The following is an 18,277-nucleotide window of genomic DNA, read 5'->3' as shown; positions in this document are numbered from 1 at the left end:
CTTTTACTTGGTCAGTAGGCAACAATATTCAGTTGATGGTTTTGCCTGACTGATGTTGCTGTTGTCTCAAAATTTCAAACGGTGTCTTACCACCGTCTCCTTTGTACAAAATTCTACTTCATGGGGCAGGGAGAAAGGGCAGCAAAGTTTAAGAAGAGAACTCCCAGAATGACCAATAACTTGGAGCTCTTTGGCACTATTGTGGCAACATAAGAAGATGTTGTCATTGACAACATTGATTAAGAATATGATCTACTGGTTCAGCACCTCCATGATTGTGCAAGGAATGCCAAGAAAGAGATAGCCACAAAAAGACACCTGTCTTCGAAAACTCGAGCTCATTCACCAACATGGCTTGGTGTGAGCCTCAGGCAACTGCAAGCGAACATCTGAGCTTGAAAAGCAGTGCAGAGACACGATAAAGGAAGACCTCAAAGAGAGAAGAGCAGCCGTGCTGGTAGATGTGGCAGAAGCTGGGAAAAGCATTCGCAACACCCGCCTGTTCTTCGCCAACTACAAGACCAAGATGACTGCCCTCCTACATTCTGATGGATCTACCACATCTTCCAGAAGGGCAATGGAGAAGATTATCCATGACTTCTACTCGGATTTCTTCGATAGCCATGTCCACCTGCCCACGTACCAAATTCTGCAGGATGGAAATGTCGTTCCCAACATTCTCCCTTCTGAAATCTGACATGACATTTTTTTGGTAAAGAAGGGAACAGAACCTGGCCCAGACACAGTCAGACCCGAACACCTGAAGAACCTGCCATCAGTTCTCATCAATACACTGGCTGGGCTCTTCACACGCTACCTGTCTGAATGCAAGGTTACATCCCAGTGGAAAACCAGCAGGGCTGTACTACTGTACAAGAAGGGAGACATCCACGATATTGACAACTATCGCCCAATCTTCCAATTTTCTGTCGCCTACAAGCTGTTCACTCAAGTCATCCTGAATAGGATTGGCAGAACACTAGATGAAGAAGGACAACCATGCGAGCAAGCCAGGTTCCACAAAGGATTCAGTACGATTGACCATATCCACATGATAACCAAGCTCATCGAGGTTTCTCGGGGATTCAATATGCCACTCTGTCTAATGTTCATTGATTTAAAGAAGGCCTTTGATTCTGTTGAGACTTGAAGTGGTCATCAAAGCCCTAGTCAAACAGGGTGTTCAAACTCAATACATTAGGACCTTTTTGAGCTATATTATGAATTCACAACCAGTATCTCACCATTCTACAAGGAAGTGATCATTGATGTCAAGAGAGGGGTTTGGCAGGGTGATACTCTTTAGTACCACCCTCGAGAATGTCATGCAACAACTGGAATGGGAAGGAATGGGAATAAAGGTAGACGGTTGGCAACTATACCACCTCTGCTTCGTTGATGACATCGTTCTAATAACACCAAACATTAGCCAAGCAGAACAAATGCTGGCCGACTTCAACCATGAGTGTGGACAGGTCAGACTACAGCTGAATCTCACGAAGACAATGTTTATGAGAAACAGTCTCATTCCTGACTTTCCATTAGCTCTTAATGGAAACAACATCTTCGAACGCAGCAGTTATGTATACCTAGGTCGAGAAGTCAACAATGACTTCTTCTTGAAGAATGACCTGGCACCTGAGTTGCGCAGGAGGAAGAGAGCGGCTTGGAACACCTTCAAGAGCGTCGAAGAAATAGCTAAGAGGACAAAGAATCTCCAGCTCTAGGCACATCTCTTCGATTCCACTGTTCTTCCTGAATTAAAATATGCCTCAGAGACCTGGGCCCTATGCAAACAGGATGAGAACGCTATTCAGGTCTGTCAAAGAGGAATCGAAAGAGGTATGCTCGGAGTATCACGCTTCACTCAAGTGAGAGAAATAATCCGGAGTTCCAACCTCTGTCAACGATCGAGAATCAGTGATGCTGTCTCATTTGCCAAGTCATTGAAAATCAGATGGGCTGGACATATAATGCGATTTGGAGACGACCACTGGTCTAGAGCCATTACGGACTATATTCCACTGGACATCATAATATCGTGTGGCCACCCACCTATGAGATGATCAGACTTCTTCGTCAAGACCCTGAACAATATTTTGAGGCTCTTCGTGTTCTTGGAATCAGCAGACTCCTTTGGGCTACACTAGCATGTGACAGGGACAAATGAAGATGTTACTGGCACCTGCTTGAACAAATTGATGAATAATGGGAGGTCAAGTGATCAAGGCAAATGGACTTGAAAAATATTCAGTTTTAATATAAAAAGAAAGTAACAGACTGGGGAAGAGGATAGTGTGTGTGAATTGTGGGAGTGATGAGATCTTGAAATACTGGCAGAGGGACAGTGTAGTAATCTGCAACTCTTACACAATTACTTCCAGGGCTGGAGCAATAGTACAGCGGGTAGGGTGCTTGCCTTGCATGCAGTTGACCCTGGTTCAATTCCCAGCGTCCCATATGGTTCCCTGAGCACACCCAAGTGATTCCCGAGTGCAAAGCCAGGCGTAACCCCTGAGCATTGCCTAGTGTGACCCAAAAAAGCAAAAAAAAAAAAAAAGACTTCAATTCTATTGTAAACTAGAAATTGAAGAAAACAACTAGACACATGAACACAATTTCAGTTAATAACACCTAGTCCTTCCTAAAACTGTCCACATTCATACCTGCTACTTTGAGTTATTATTTCTAATTAGGGATCAAGTAAATATGAGACTTATAACTTTCTGTTAACAAACTAGGTTAACCCAAAATGACCATTGATAATAATAATGATAATTCGCGTATCAATTAACAATGTGACAAAAATTTAACTATGAATATCTTATTTCATTTCCACAACCCCACCTGAAATGACTGCTATGATGATGTACAGAGAGGAATTAGTATCTAAAGAAGCTAAGGTCATAAAATGAAGAAGTAAATTCTCACACAGCTCATGTTTGTATGAGCTAGCTCTACCAATTGTAGCTCTCACCATTTAGCTACCTAAAAGCACTGGATGCTCTTTTAAAATATATTTATTTTATTTTCTCTTTTTATTTATTTATTTATTAATCATGAAAGCTTAATAACTATATCTCATGGTGATGCAATTTAAAATGTTTGTGCTATATGTTATGGACAAAAGAAAAATATTCTTTTATTATTAATATCTGATAATTCTATTTATCTCTCCTGAAGGCCAGGAAGCTTGCCTTATAAATTTTTATAATATTTTCAGGGACAAAAAAAATACTAAAGACCTGAAAACACTGGAAAACATATCAAGAATATATACTTACATCCCAGCAAAATGTTTGGCAAGAAAATAAATGTAGAGGGCAGGAGCAATAGCACAGTGGGTAGGGCGTTTGCCTTGCACGCAGCCAACCTGGGTTCGATTGCCAGCATCCCATATGGTCCCCTGAGTACCGCCAGGAGTAATTCCTGAGTGCAGAGCCAGGAGTAACCCTTGAGTATTGCCGGGTGTGACTCAAAAAGAAAAAAAAAGAAAAGGAATGTAAATATTAGTGTGAAAAACACAGCCGATTTAGTTATTAATTTTCCCATCAAAGTTTCACTTCAAAAAAAAACAGAGTAGACTAGTTAGTGTTTCATAATGGAAAAACAGCATAACTTAGCATCTAATTTAGGAAGATGCTTTACTTCCCTTGCTTTATTTTTTTTCCCAATTAATCTTTTGCCATTTTATGTACTTCCTTTCCTTGGAGAAATATCTTGAATCCGATTTCATTGTTTTTTTAAACCTTTTTTTACTGTGCACAAGTATTTTTGGTATTTGTATATTTATAAAAATGTTCTTAACCTCAAGAGAAAATTAAAGCAAATCCAAATCATTAAGAAAATTTTTGAAATCCCTCAAGTGTAGGAAGAATGTAGGTAGAAGAGAACAAGAGACAGGCTTATGCCAAAACCTAGAGAAATCTCTGAAAATGTCAGAAACGCTTTCATATGAATAGTTGTCTCTGTGGCAGGGAGGGGCAAGTGTTCCTTAAAGAATTTAAAATATTCTTTAAAAGGATGGGGGAAGATCTGGATTTTAAAAATAAGAAAGACATGATGGACCAGAGAGATAGCAAGAAGCTTGGGCACTTGCCTTATACCGCAGCCAACCAGGTTTCAATCCTTGGCACTCCAGGTGGTACCTCAAGCTTGCCAAGAGTAAGGCCTGAGCACAGCTGTTTGTGACCCAAAAGCAGAAGAAAAACATGAGGACTGGAAATTGTACAGACATTAAGGTACTTGCCTTACACGTGGCAGACCCTGGTTTGATCCACACTACACATATGCTTTCCCAGCACCACCAGGAAAAATCCCTGAGCACAGAGCCAGAAGTAAATCTTGAGCACAGCAGGGTTTTTCCCCCCAACAAACACAAATAAGCTTAAAAGAAGCAAGCTTCCCAGATTTAAGGTTTGATGAGGCAGGATATTCTGGTGTAGTTAGCCTCCCTCAGCTCATCAAGTGAGCCATCTTAGGGACAGACATAGAAGGACTGCACTCATTTGTGGAATATAAAATAGCATAATATGAAACTAACACCCAAAGAGAGTAGATACAAGGGCCAGGAATATTGCCCCATAGTTTGAGTCTGTCTGATGATCTGGGGGAGAAGGTAGGTGGAAGAGAGAAGGGATCACTAAGACAATGATGGTTGGAGGAATCGTTCAGGGTGGAAGATGTGTGCTGAAGTATAAAGGACCAAATGTGACAATCTCTCAGTATCTGTACTGCAAACCATAATGCCCAAAAGTAGAGAGAGAGTATGGGGGAAATTGTCTGCCATAGAGGCAGGAGGAGGTTGAAAAGGGGGTGTATACTGGGGACATTGGTGATAGAGAATGTGCACTGGTGGAAGGATGGGTGTTGATCATTGTATGATTGAAATGCAAACGTGAAAGCTTTGTAACTATCTCACGGTGATTCAATAAAAATAAATAAATAAATAAAAATAAAAGTGAGCCATCTTAGTGAGATGTCCTTTCTTTTGGACTCATTTGAAGGTGACATGGAGTGCTAAGACTGCATAGAAATATAATAGAGGGGATGGCGCTATAGCACAGAGGGTAGGGTGTTTGCCTTGCCCATGGCTGACCCAGGTTCGATTCCCAGCATCTCATATGGTTCCCTGAGCACCGCCAGGAGTAATTCCTGAGTGCAGAGCCAGAAGTAACCCCTGTGTATCGCCAGGTGTGACTCAAAAAAGCAAAAAACCAAAAAAGAAAAAGAAATACAACTGAGACTGAATTTTTCTTTCGTTGTTGTTGTGGTGGCGGTGGTTTAGAGCACACCAGTCTGTGCTCATGGATCATTCCTGGCTGTGTTCAGGGGACTATGGGGTGTTAGGGGTGGAACCCTGGTGAACCACAAGCAAGGCAAGTGCCCTACCCACTGTGCTGTGGCTCCCTCAATATGAATTGTTAAAAGTTTGTATTTCTCAAACAACCCTTAGGAACTGCTTAAGATGAGGAAACTGGTTCAAGATGAAAAATGATATCATGTTGTTTAAGATTAGAACATAATCCTATTACAAACAGAATGTTCTAAGTCATCTTCTTCCCAAAGGAAAGGGAATTGAACTTGACCCCCCCTCCACCGCCACCCCCACTACGAAATCCTTCCAGGGCACTTTGAGGCTTCCATCTGTTTCAGACTCTATAAAACTTCTCAGTTTTCCTGCTGTTTAAACCACAAATGTGATTCTATTTTAAATATTGCTCAATTTTAGATGTGAGAATGTGGAAAGGGCTGGATGGTTAGTACAGCGGGCAAGACATTCCTATGCAAGCGACTTCCATTCACAGGCACCACAAAGGGTCCACCGAGCACTTAGAAATGATCCCTGAACACAGAACCAGGAGTAAGCCCTGGACCTTGACAGGTGTGGCTCAAAAAAACTCAAAAAATAAACTTAAATTAAAAAAAAAAAAACTGAAATGTAGGACGAGCCCCAAGGTCTTACTTTTTGCTTTAAGGAAGAAGGAAGTAATAAAAAAAGAAAAGAAAACAAAAAAGAAAGGCAATAGCTTAACAGAGAGAGATAACACAGCCTAGGAACTAAAAGAACTGGATCCAGATGACTTTGCCCTAAATTTCAGAATCACTGCTGAACAACTCTGGGAAAGTTATTTCAACTAAGTCTCGATTTCTCTCCTCTTTGATGTAGGAAGAGTAACCATTACTAGTTCATAAATTAGGATGATCAAACGAAGCATAAAGGAAAATCAAATGATGCAGCCACCGTAGTCAGAAAACTAGCAGGCATAAATGTTAACAACCTAAGTGCTAGTTATGATTAATGTTTGTTCTAGGTGTTCATTTCCACATTCCACAAATTCTTCCTGAATGTTTTTTCTGTTCTCACAGTAAGATGGGCAAAGCCTCAGACCTTGTGGAATGTCCTTTCACATCTCAAGGAAGAGTGCAGACACAATATTCTCTTGGTGTTTGTGTGTGAGAACCGCATAAAGAAAACATGCTTCAGAAATGCTGGATTCCTGTGCAGAGAATTCCAAGTCTGTGGACAAACCAATTGTGATCTACTAAGAAGATCTAGAATCCCAGTCCATGGACATTTCTTAAAAGTCAATGACTTGGTGACTGAAAATACAAGGGATTACACACAGTTTCCACTGCACCATGCCATGTGTTTTCAACAGACAGAGGCATGACATGGAACACACTTTTGAATTGTGACATGCAGCCAGATGAGCCCAGATCACCATGAATATCACCACCAAGAGCATCTGACTGCCAAGAAGATTCACTCGGCTTTGCTCTTGGCCAAGGAGGCAAAAGTATACCTTGCTATGCACTTTTCTTCCTGGAAGACTTGATTTGCTATTCAAATATGTACATCTTCAGGGCATTTAACAATCTAGGGTACCTAATATTTGTTCACTTTCCACAATAAATAAGAATCAGATTTTCAAACTCAGGCATGCGTGTTTTGTGACCAAAAGCTCCAGGTTCTCACGGAGTCAGGGATGGGTGACCTTTCCCTGTTCTTCCTGGAGCCTGGAAGTCATACCCATGAACTGCCTCTGGCACCATATAAGCTCATGAAAAGCCATGATCCAGAGACTAACAAATAAATCTTGGAAGAGAGCAACAAGTTGCAGAGATGCCTTCCAGAGTCACCATCCAAATTCACCATCCAACGTTACCAAATTTAACTCCAGCTATATGACCGCATTCAAAATTTTAGAATTCCTGGAGTGACATCAACACCACTGATATACATGAGTAACACACCACAATAGATAGGATGTAAAGTGGAAGACAACCAATCTCGAAGAAGAAAATATTAACATATAAGGCTTTAACCTGTAAAAACATTTAGTAATCTCTTATACAAGAGTTTAATTGCTCCAGGGAGAGATGCAATGATCTTCACACACTATCATCTAAGGAAATCATTTTTGGTAGTTCTTAGCAAATTATAATTGTTAGCAATACAAAAATTATTTTGGGCCTGCTATTGGGACAGGGTGGTGGTAGTTGGGATCATTAGAAATCATGGTGGTCGGAAGGTGTAATGGTGGTGGTATTGGTGTTGAAATATTGAGTATAATAAATTATCATGAACAACCTTATAAAAATAAAATAATCACTTAATCACTTAATCACTTAACTTCCCGTTAGTCGTCGATTTGCTCGAGCGGGCGCCAGTAACGTCTCCATTTGTCCCTGTCGCGTGCTAGTGTAGCCCAATGGCATCTCTTCGCTCCGGGAACATGGAGGGCCTCAAACCGATCGTTCATGATCTTGACAAAGAAGTCTGACCATCTGGTAGGTGGGCGGCCACGCGGTCTCTTGACATCCCGTGGAATCCAATCAGTAACAGCTCTAGTCCAACGGTCGTCTTTAAATCTCATTACGTGACCAGCCCATCTGATTTTCGACACCTTGGCAAATGAGACAGCGTCCCTGATCCTTGATCGTCGACGGATGTCAGAACTCCGGATTCGTTCTCTCATTTGAGTGAAACGTGATATTCCAAGCATAGCTCTTTCTATTCTTCTTTGGGAGACCTGAATGGCGTTCTCATCTTGTTTGCGTAGGGCCCAGGTCTCTGAGGCATATGTTAATGCAGGAAGAACAGTGGAATCAAAGAGATGTGCCCGGAGCCGGAGGTTCTTCGTCCTCTTAGCTATTTCTTCGACGTTCTTGAAGGCGTTCCAAGCCGCTCTCTTCCTCCTGCGCAGCTCGGGTGCCAGGTCATTTGTCATGTTGACCTCCCGACCTAGGTACACATAGCTGTTGCATTCAGAGATGGTCGTTCCATTGAGAGCGAATGGGGCGTCAGGAACAAGGCTGTTTCTCATAAACATTGTCTTCGTAAGATTCAGCTGTAGTCCTACCTTTCCACACTCACGGTCAAAGTCGGCCAGCATTTGTGCCGCTTGGCTGATGTTTGGTGTTATTAAAACAATGTCATCAGCAAAGCGGAGGTGGTGTAGTTGCCGACCATCTATCTTCACTCCCATTCCTTCCCATTCCAGTCGTCGCATGATGTTCTCGAGGGTGGCACTGAAGAGTTTCGGTGAAATGGTATCACCCTGCCGCACCCCTCTCTTGACATCAACGATCACTTCTTTGTAGAATGGTGAGATCCTGGTAGTGAATCCGCAATACAACTCACGGAGGATCCTGATGTATTGGGCTTGAATGCCCTGATTGGCTAGGGCTTCAATGACCGCTTCCGTCTCAACAGAATCAAAGGCCTTCTTTAAATCAATGAACGTTAAGCAGAGTGGCATCTTGAACTCCCGAGAAACCTCAATGAGCTTGGTTATCGTGTGGATATGGTCGATGGTGCTGAATCCTTTGCGGAACCCTGCTTGCTCGCATGGTTGTCCTTCATCTAGTGTTCTGCCAATCCTATTCAGGATGACTCGAGTGAACAACTTGTAGATGACAGACAATAGGCAGATCGGGCGATAGTTGCCAATGTCATGGATGTCTCCCTTCTTGAACAGTAGTACGGTCCTGCTGGTTTTCCATTGAGATAGAACCTTGCATTCAGACAGGTAGCGAGTGAAGAGCCGAGCCAGTGTATTGATGAGTACTGACGGCAGGTTCTTCAGGTGTTCAGGTCTGACCTTGTCTGGGCCGGGTGCTGTTTGCTTCTTTACTGACGAAATGGCGTGTCGGATTTCGGAAGGGAGAACGTTGGGAACGACATACCCATCCTGTGGAATTTGGTATGTCGGCAAGTGGACATGGCTATCGAAGAGATTTGAGTAGAAGTCATGGATAATCTTCTCCATTGCCGTTCTGGAGGATGTGATGAGACCAGTAACTACAACTGGTCTCATTCAAAAATAAAATAAAATTTTAAAAATAAATCATATTTTCAAAAATATGCGTATGTACCTGGGAGAGGAAATGATCACAAAGGGGGTTTTCTCAGGGTGATGCTGATCCACTACACTCCAGATGTGCTGGTACCTGCAATTTCCCCAAATGTGGGAAATTTGACTGCATACTTTGTAGTAGTGGGGGACTGTGTTTGTGGTCTCCCCTGAAAAATAACAAACTAGATTTGCTCGTCAAGCCCCTGTTCTCCCTTGAACATGCATTTTCCTTGCTTGTCTCTAAGTATCTTCTTTGTTTGCTTTTTCCCCTTTGGAGAAGCACAGGCTCTCTCTTAAACACATATATTCTCTCTTCCTCTCCTTCACATCTTTCCCTTTTTTTAAATGCGCATTTTGTTTCTTTTGTTTTATTTGGGGGCTACATCCAGCAATGTTCAGGGGTTACTTCTGGCTCTGCATTCAGGAATCACACATGGCAGTGCGGCAGTGCTGGGGGGGTGGGGGGACCATAGGGGAAGATGCTATAGAACCCGTGTGCAAAGCAAGCGCCCTGCATGCTGTACTATCTCTCCAGTCCACCTTGCTAAGTTTCATTCCATTAAAAACCTAGATAGACACACTAAAAGAAAGAAAGAAAATGAAAAAAAAAATTAAAGAAACTTTAGGATAGACTGGAACTCAACAGTCAAGCACATGCCTTGCATGCAAGAGACCCGGATTCTGTCCCTGGCCCCACAAAAACAAACACAATTTTTAATGTCATTTTAAAAATAGATTCTGCAGATTTTAGTTTAGTTATAAAAGTATGCTTTATTCATTGAAATAAACAGTTTTTTCACTTGTACACAGTTTTTGTTAAAATAAAAAAAACAGAGGAAACTTGCAAAAGCATTGGCCTGGGAAGTCAACTTGGGTTCTAGTTTTGACTGCGATTCAATAGTTGGTTAAATCTAAATCCTAAGTAAGTGAAATAACATCTCTGGAGCCCAGTTTCCACATTTGTTTTAAAAGAAAAACAACAACAAAAAACATTTTAGTGTATCACTTCTAAGATCCTCCTCACTATCTTTCTTTAATGCTGTTTCAAAAAAAACATTTAATCATCTACCAGATTACCATATTTTTAAGGCAGTATTTGAATTAACTACATTTTTGTTATTTCTTAGTTACATCTATCACTGCATTAAATCGTTTCTAAAATATTAGAATTGGTTACTCTCTAGTCTTCATAACCCAAAGAACTGTATAAAGTTCTGCATAGTGATTGTGTTATACTATACACCACTAAATTCTACTTTGTCAAACAAAGCTGAAATTAATAGGGCTTTGGCACCTATTCTACCAATTCCAAAGCCTGATTTATAATGACTGCAAAACTCCCTGTCAGTTGACTACTCCAACTGGCTTACTTACAGTCAGTGAGAATTATAAACTTGTTTTTCCTAACAAGAAGAGACATATTCCTATCATGAATTACCTGTTGACCTCCACATCATCTTACTCTAAGACCAATCCCAATTCTCGGTGGGAAAATTTCATTTTAATCCCAAACCTTTGGATTTATTCCATCCATAGCTTTTAAATTACTAAGAAACTGGACCTGTTAACACAATGAAATTGTAATTATAATGCAAAATTTGTATAATGATCATTTGTGAAAAGAGTGAAGCATCTCAGTATATAGAAAGTCTCTTTAGAGAAAAAAGGGATTCCAGCCTATGATTTATTTGAGCCATTTTGCTCTGGGATTTTCATTTCCATCAGTGATAATGAGTTCTGTATAGCACAGTGGGTAGGGCATTTGCCTTACATGCGGCAGACCAGGGTTTGATTCCTCTGTCTCTCTCGGAGAGCCAGGCAAGCTACTGAGAGTATCCCGCCCGCATGGCAGAGCCTGGCAAGCTCCCCGTGGCGTATTCGATAGCCAAAACCAGTAACAAGTCTCACAATGGAGACATTACTGGTACCCGCTCGAGCAAATCAATGAACAATAGGAGGACAGTGCTACAGTGCTACAATATGTTTTAGAAAAGATATGGGGCTGGAGAGATAATGCAGCAGGCAAGGCACTTTTCTTGCACATGATTGACCCGGGTTCAATCCCCGCCACCCCCACATAGTCCCCTGAGCACTGCTGGGAACGAATCCTGATTGCAGAGCCAGGAATCACCCCTTAGCATTGTCGGTGTGGCCCCAAAACAAAACAAAACAAAAATAATAAAAATGACTTGACTATCTCTGAATTCTGTTTCTCAGTACCCCAACTGCGCCTACCCTTACCTGCTGCTTATAGGAATCCATCTTTCCAAATTGTAATTTAATTGTTAGTCCTTCCTTCTCTAGCTCATTAACCGTTCTCCAGGGCAGGTTAACTACTGAACCCCAAAAGAGGTCTCCAGTTGCTTTGCATGGGTGATGAACAATTTTCACCCTGCACTTCAGCCAACAAAAACGTTGTGTCATTTAACGAGCAGCAGAAGTCCCAGAGGAGAACACGATTGCATGGCATGGCATATGCAGGAAAACAATTTTAAAAATTTATGACTCTGGGAGAGCTAACCAGTCCAATAATGCCCCAAGGCAGGTAAAGTTTGTGTGTTCTCACTCAGCCTCATGCTTTGACATGAGTTGAACTGAGAGCACCTGGGCATGAAGTCTGTGAACAAAAATGGAATTCACATAATCCCTGGCACTGTTTTTTTCCTATGTGCATGTATATCTCATTGATACCTTATCTAAGAAATGAGAGGAATCATACACACGAAGAATGAAAGCTTCGTGATTTTAATGAATGCGCTGATTTTGTACCCTTGGAATGCTAAGAAATTTATATTCCACATCCCATTTGGAATGAAATAAGAATTTTGCTCATGGAAGTCCAGCTGGAAATTAGCCTAGATAGCTGACATCCACTTAGCCCAGGTGTTCCTTGAAAAGTTTTCCCAGGACCGGAGTGATAGCACAGCGGGTAGGGCATTTGCCTTGCACACAGCTTACACGGGTTCGACTCCCCAGTATCCTATATGGTCTCCCAAGTACCACCAGGAATAATTCCTGAGTGCAGAGCCAGGAGTAACCCCTGTGCATCACCGGGTGTGAGCCAAAAATGCAAAAAAAAAAAAAAAAGACAAAGAAAAGGTTTCCCCACTCCCTGGTAACTTCCCTGCACCTATATCATAGTGATAAATATACACAGAAATGTTATCAGGATATGGGGAAGCCTTTTAAAAAGTTGCCACTTCAATATAGGTCACTTGATTTATTTGTGTCTCCAAGATTTTTTTATTGAATCACTGTGAGATAGACCTGTACAAAGCTGTTCATAATCAGGCTTCAGTCATACAGTGTTCCAACACCCATCCCTCCACCAGTGTAATTTCCCAGTACCGGTGTCCCCAATTTCCCTCCCATCACCCCCTACCCTACTCCCAAACTGCCTCTTCGGTAGGCACTTCTCTCTCTCTCTCTCTCTCTCTCTCTCTCTCTCTCTCTCTCTCTCTCTTTCTCTCTCTTTCTCTCTTTCTCTCTCTCACACACACCTTCCCTCCTTCCCTCCTCCTAGCCCTTGTTTTTGTTTTCCCTGGCCTTGAATATTAGTCTCCTACTATATATTTTGTATCCCACAAATGAATGCTGTCATTTTTTACCTGTCGCTCTCCTTCTGAGTCATCTCACTCAGCATGATACTCTCCATGTCCATCCATTTATAAGCAAATTTCATGAATTCATTCTTTCTAACAGCTGCATAGTGTTCCCACCCACTGCCTGCCTCTATGGCAGTGCCTTTCTACTCTCTCTCTCTCTCTCTCTCTCTCTCTCTCTCTGTGTCACTCTGTCTCTCTCTCTCGCTCTCTTTCTTGCTCTCCCACTCTTTCTCTCTGGCTTTCTTTCATTCTCACTCTCTCTACATCTTGCTCTCTCTCACTCTCTGTCTCACTGTCACTCTTTTGCTCTTGCTCTCTCTCACTCTTCTTTCGCTCCCTTTCACATGCTCTCTCTCTCCCCACCCTCTTCCCCCCTCCCCCTCCCTCTCCCTCTCCCTCTCCCTTTCCCTCTCCCTCTCCCTTTCCCTCTCCTCTCCCTCTTCCTCTCCCTCTTCCTCTCCCTCTTCCTCCCTCCTTTTGGGCATTGTGGTTTGCAATAAAGATATCCAAAGGTTGTTGTGTCTATCCCTTTACCTACATTAAACACTCAGTTCTTGTCCAGCATGATCATTTCCAACTATTATTGTCATATTGGTCCCTTTTCTATCTTACCTACTCTCAGCCCCACATACACTTGTGGTAGATTCTAACCGTTGACCAGTCCTCCTAGCCCTTGTTCTCCCTGGGTCAACATAAGTCACGTTAGATGGCCAACACACTAAGTAGGACATGCTGGATGCCACCACCCCTATAAAATACAGTGAAGAATTGGAAAGATACTCAAGGATAAGATAAGATAAGATAAGATAAGATAGGATAAGATACTCAAGACAACTGAAGGACAGATCCTCTCACAGATAATCATGAGATCCACTCACATATTGACAGACTAAGGTAAAGGTAAAGGTAAAGGCCCTCCCGTTGATCGTCGATTTGCTCGAGCGGGCCCAGTAACGTCTCCATTGGAGACTTTGTTGTTACTGTGTCTGGCATATCGAATACTCTCGGTAGCTTGCCGGGCTCTCCGAGAGGGGCGGAGGAATCGAACTCGGGTCGGCCATGTTGGCTGCTTGTAAGGCGAATGCCCTACCCGCTGTGCTATGCCAGACACAGTAACAACAAAGTCTCCAATGGAGATGTTACTGGGCCCGCTCGAGCAAATTGACAGACTAAATGTTGAATAAATGTCCTAGGTTTGTGGTCTTATAGTCAAACCTTGTGCCTTAAATCCTTGGTGATGGGGTTGGAGCAATAGCACAGCGGGTAGGGCGTTTGCCTTGCACACGGCCAACCGGGGTTCAATTCCCAGCATCCTATATGGTCCCCTGAGCACCGCGAGGGGTAATTCCTGAGCTCAGAGCCAGGAGTAACCCCTGTTCATTGCCAGGTGTGACCCCACCTCCCAAAAGAAGCAAAAAAAAAAAAAACCTTGGTGATATTTGGCATTCTCCAAATTGCATGAAGTACCCAGAAGAAAAATCTACTTTTGTCTTTCACCAGAGTCTTCACTTGGGCTAGAGTGATAGTACAGCAGGGAGGGCATTTGCCTTGCACCTGGTTGACTCAGGTTTGATAGCCAGCATCCCGTATGGTCCCCAAAGCACTGCCAGGAGTAATTCCTGAGTGCAGAGCCCTGAGCACCACCGGGTGTGACCCAAAAAAGAAAAGAAAAAAAAACCCAGAGTCCTCATTTTTGCATTTATAAACTGTACATGTAATAAAAAACATGTTTTAAATATATTGCATTTATAATCTGTACTGTAACACTGTAGCACTGTCCTCCCCTTGTTCATTGATTTGCTAGAGCGGGCACCAGTAACGTGTCAACAAATTGTGAGACTTGTTGTTACTTTTTTTGGCATATTGAATACGTAATGGGTAGTTTGCCAGGCTTTGCTGTGCGGGCAAGATACTCTCGGTAGCTTGCCGGGGTCTCTGAGAGGGGCGGAGGAATTGAACCCAGGTCGACCATGTGCAAGGCAAATGCCTTATCTGCTGTGCTATCGCTCCAGTCCGTACATGTAATAAAATATATTTTAAATATATTTTCATTTATTTTATTATAGGATACACACTATTGAATATATGCATAAGGTACATGTGTTAGAATATACTATATATTCCTAATACACATAAATATTCTATATATAGTAACACTGTTCTGAACACATATATATGGATATGAAATAGAGATATATTTCTAATAGACACATATGTAGTCTTTTCTCACTAAGCTCTAACATAACAACCCTCCAAAATCTAATTGCTTACAGATTCTGTTTAGTTTCCTAAGATTTCTTGATCCTACAAACATTAATCTGGTCCAGGAAATTGCACTGGCTAGATGCCTTCAAGAAACCTTGACTAAATTTCAAAAGAAATTCTGTTCCTTCAGGAAGAAAAGGATGTAATGTCCATTAAGTTTTTGTGAGAAGATGAAAAGATCTACGTGATTCAAAATTATCCTTACTGCCTGCAGGTGAAAAGTTAGATGTACCCCCAAAGCAGAGCAATCATACTCATTAATCCATATCTCTTAATGGTCCAGAAATTCACTAGTGGCCTAGGCAGTTGTAACCTCATCATTCATTTGATCGCTGTTCTGTTCTCATCCAGAACTGTTGTGTTAGTGAATCCAGAAGTTTCATATCTTTCCTAATGGCTTCAATTGGATGATTTCATCTAGGAAAATAACCTTTTTATTATTATTATTATTCCCAAATTTCATTGCAAATATGCCTACACCCGGAGAAAATGTGGTTCTGATTTTAACACGCACACACCCCATAAAAAAGACCTTTACATCACGTTTTTCATTACAACAATGGTCTCATATTTATAGGTCACCTTTCCTTTATTGGAACAAAAGCAGCAAAAATGTGCAAAGATCACTTTATCCAACATGAAAAGCCCAACCTTTCTCCTTGCAAAATGTCACCTTGAAGCTGCCAACAGTATGTCTGCATTCCACAAGGTTTTCCCTCCATATCTTTTTCCAGAATCTGACTTACCTCACCACAACTTGAGATGGTGCAGATCAGATTTTAGGAGAATGTGACTGCAAAAAGAAATAGGAATATTAGCTTAAAAACACATAAAATAAATACAAGTAAACCCATCTGCTGTCATTGCAGTGGCATATTCACAAACCAATTGTACATTCATTGACAGAGTAAACAAGCAGGATTGCATTAGTATATCATCGCAAGGAATTCACCTGTGTGGAGAAACGTCTGTCCAAAAGAAACATTATATGATCTCCAAGGTTGTTTTGCAGTTTCCTATGTTTACTATGCACTCACAAAGCAGAGAGACAGAGAGACTCTTTGAGGTCTGTTCCTTCAAGGATACTAATCACATCATAAGGGCCTGACCTAGCATGATCTCATCCAAACCTACTTTTATCTTCCAAAGGGTGCACTTCCAAAGACATAACATCCACAGACGTAAGAATTTTCGAGGAGGGAGGAGGGGGAACACAATACAGCTGGTTTACTATGGATATGGATCTCTATGACCAAAAAAGAATGCATGCTGAGCAACCATGATAATCTGTTGTTGTTTTGTTTTGGGGGCCATACTTGGCAGTGCTCAGGGCTTCTGATTCTGTGCTCAGGAATCTCTGCTGCTGGGACTCAGGGAACTATATATGGTGCCAGGAACTGAACCATGATAGGTGACATGCAAGGCAAGCATCCTACCCAGTGTGCTATCTCTCTGGTACCTTCCATGATAATTTCTATGAAAACTCAGTTTCAGAAAGACCCTAAAATTCATTCGTAATTTCTCTCTCTCTCTCTCTCTTTTTTTTTTTAAAGGAAATGACCATTGGGGCTGGAGCAATAGCACAGCGGGTGGGGTGTTTGCCTTGCACACGGCCGACCTGGGTTCGATTCCCAGCATCCCACATGGTCCCCTGAGCACCGCCAGGGGTAATTCCTGATTGAAGAGCCAGGAGTAACCCCTGTGCATTGCCGGGTGTGACCCAAAATGCAAAAAAAAAAAAAAAAGGAAATGACCATCATTAATCAGAGACTGACTGGAAAGAACATATTATGTTTGATTCTGGATATACCCAATGTAATTATAATTACTGTTGTAAACTGCAACGAAGCATGATTTAATACTGTGGCAAGGGTGCTATTAAAATGTGAATATTAACTTTCCAATAATTTCTAGAAAATTAAATGGAATCTGTTTGGCAACCACAGAACATTTTGGACATCAATGAAAATATTTTATATAGTTGTGTAAGTATAAAAATAATTGTTTTATAAAAATTTATCCATCAGGACTTGTAAGTAGGAAAAATAATTACAATTAACAAGATTTTGTACAGTATGCAGCTGCCAAAGACAACCTTAAACCAACTGAAGCTGATGAGGTCATTGCTGGTCTTAAGTCATAAGATCTGACTACCTGGAGAAATCTTTTTAAAGCACTTGAAAGAATTTTTCATCTCCCACAGAAGTCTCCGTCTTTTACGTGGACTTTGTATGGTGCCAAACATATGCATTAGCTCTTGACAAACTGTTCATATGGTGCAGGAGTGAATGTGTGAACCCACTAGCACTGTCTGGAAAAGTAGACATGGGGGCACTATTTCTGTTGTATGATGGAGGCTAGATTTTGTTTCCAGGGTACTATGTACCCAAAACAATCCATTTAAAAAGAGGGTGTGAAATGACCCAGTGTATGAATAACCACCCTGACCAAATGACTGCTGCTAGTAAAGCTGTATTTTAACTTTTTAAAGTTAAATTGAAAGAGTGGGGCAAAGAGATGGAGGAGAATTCAAGGGAGAAGAAGGGAAGGAGAGGAAAGAATAGAAAGGGTTGGGGTGGGGAGGGAGAGAACTGATGTTATTTCCTAGCTGGTGCAATACCAACAAAAAATTCATAGTAATATCCACGTTGGATAAATAGTGTAGGAGGGAAGGTGTTTACATTGCATGTGACCAGGTTTGACCCCTGGCCCTACATATAGTCGCCTGAGCACCAAGAGGAGTGATTCCTAAGCACCGTGCCAGAAATAAGTCGTGATACTACTGGATGTAACCCAACCCCAACTCACAAAATTAATTATCTCTACTAAAAAGCACAGATAAAAGGGAACAAATGTGTTTGTTTTGTTTATTTTGTGTTTGGGGGCCAAATCCAGAAGTGCTCAGGAATTACTCCTGGCTCTATATTCAGGGATCACTCCTTTTTTTTTTTTTTTGCATTTTTGGGTTACACCCGGTGATGCACAGGGGTAACTCTTGGCTCATGCACTCAGGAATTACTCCAGGTGGTGCTCGGGGGACCATAT

The 18,277-nt window shown here is 41.7% G+C and overlaps 1 non-coding gene across 1 annotated transcript; it reads left to right on the top strand.

The window, feature by feature from the left end:
- The first annotated feature begins 9,373 nt into the window (after window positions 1-9,373).
- LOC130018739 (U1 spliceosomal RNA) lies at window positions 9,374-9,532 on the top strand. Its single transcript, XR_008791623.1, has one exon. It is a non-coding gene; the product is annotated as a U1 spliceosomal RNA (small nuclear RNA).
- Window positions 9,533-18,277: the final 8,745 nt, after the last annotated feature.

Source organism: Sorex fumeus, unplaced genomic scaffold (genome assembly GCF_029834395.1).
Source record: "Sorex fumeus unplaced genomic scaffold, SorFum_2.1 ptg000265l, whole genome shotgun sequence".
NCBI classification, from domain to species: Eukaryota; Metazoa; Chordata; class Mammalia; order Eulipotyphla; family Soricidae; genus Sorex; species Sorex fumeus.
Note: the sequence above shows the minus strand (reverse complement) of the source record. Positions and strands in the feature narration are given on the sequence as shown.